The following is a 1,824-nucleotide window of genomic DNA, read 5'->3' on the forward strand; positions in this document are numbered from 1 at the left end:
AACCTAAGAAACCTGAAATGCTAATCAGAAAGAATGCATGCACCCCTATGTTCATAGCAGCATAATTTACAATAGCTAAGACTGGAAACAGCTCAAGTGCCCATCAGTAGATGAGTGGATAAAAAAAGCTGTGATGCATTTACACCATGGAATACTATGCAGCTGTGAAAAAGAAGAATCTCTTACCCTTTGAGACAGCATGGAGCGGTCTGGAGAGTATCATGCTGAGTGACATAAGTCAGGCAGAGAAAGACAAGTATCACATGATCTCACGCATATGTGATGTCTAAGTAACAAAATGAACTGATGAACGAAGTGGATCCAGAAACATGGAACAGAGTGCGGAATCTTGGAGGGAAGGTGGGGGAGGGTGAGTGGATGGGAAGCAATTAACCAAGGACCTTGTATGCATAAATGCACGGCCCATGGACACAGAGGGCCTGAGGTGGAGGGCAAGGGCGGCTGGAGAGGGATCAATGGGGGGAGAAGGGAACATATGTAATACTTTCAACAATAAAAAATTATTAAAAAAAAACTTCGATCAGCATGAACGTGCAACAGGAAAACAAATTACATTCTAGTAATAAATAAATAAAAACAATCCCTTTGGTGCCTGTCTTTTGGTAAGTAAAGCCAGACGCACTGAAATCCTACCTCATCCCCCAGGTGTGGAGGTGAGATGGTGCCGTCTTTCTGCCCTGAGTCTTGGTCCCGCCATGGAGGCGGGATTTGCCACCAGGAACAGCCCAGGCTCCCAGAAACGGGGAGCCTGCCTTTGGCCTGCGTCTTTGTAGAGCGCCTTACAGCCTCCAGCCGAATGAGCGCACAAAGCAGGTGACTTGACATAGCCTCCACCTCGCATGGAATTAGCTCGGTTTTAATTTAGTCCAGCTCTTCACTGAATGTGGAGCGCGGTTCTGAAGTTGGGGCGGGGCCGGGGGGGCGGGTGTGGGTGAATAGGGAGAACTGTGGAGACCAGGTCAGAGCAGTGGGGAAGCTTCCTTCCAGTGCACGAAGCCTTCCACGAGCACCCTTTCCAGGCTCTCGCCCCTCACTTAGAAAGTCAACAGATTGGGGGGTGCGTTCCCCCGTACCAGCTCTAACTCTGGGAGCGCCCCGTGGGGTCCACACCCTCTTCCTGGGACCTCCAGCCATGGGTCCACTCCCACGCGTGTCCCAAACAAGCCCGACCCTTCCCCGCAGCCCCCTCTCAGAAGCCCCTGACTTCCTGCAGACGCCCCTGAGCGTCCCGCCTCCCCCTCTCTGGCTGCCCGGCCTCCCACTGTATTCTGCCAACCTCGCGGCCTGGGCGTGGCTGGCACCCGTCTCCCCTGGGCCCACCCGCACCCGCCCAGAGTGGCATCAGCGCCGCGCGTGGAAGGAGCCGGTGCTGGAGAGGCTCAGCTCGCTGTCGGGGCTCAGGTGGGCCCCCCTGACTCCCCAGTGGGCTTCCTCCTCTGCTCTAGACCCGGGAGCTCACAGCAGGGGAGCCGGTCCCCCGCCCGCGCTCTGGGAACTTGGAGGGAGCAGGTTTTCGGGGTCGGAGCCCAGCCCTATCCGCTCCCCGGGGGGAAGCTGGGGTGCGAAGTGAGAGCGCAGAGCGTAGAAGAGATGAGAGACTGAGCGGGTGGGAGGATGGAGGAGGGGAGGATGGAGGAGGGGTGGATGGAGGAGGGGAGGATGGAGGAGGGGCGGATGGAGGAGGGGTGGCAGCTGAGGTTGCCCCTGGCCCCTCGGTACTAAAACAGAAGCCAAGCCACGCAGGGGCAACGCAGGAAGGGGTGACTCTGCGCGCGCGTCGGGGCGTCCCCTCCAGGTTGGAGC

The sequence above is a fragment of the Myotis davidii genome, unplaced genomic scaffold (assembly GCF_000327345.1).
Source record: "Myotis davidii unplaced genomic scaffold, ASM32734v1 scaffold618, whole genome shotgun sequence".
Taxonomy (NCBI): domain Eukaryota; kingdom Metazoa; phylum Chordata; class Mammalia; order Chiroptera; family Vespertilionidae; genus Myotis; species Myotis davidii.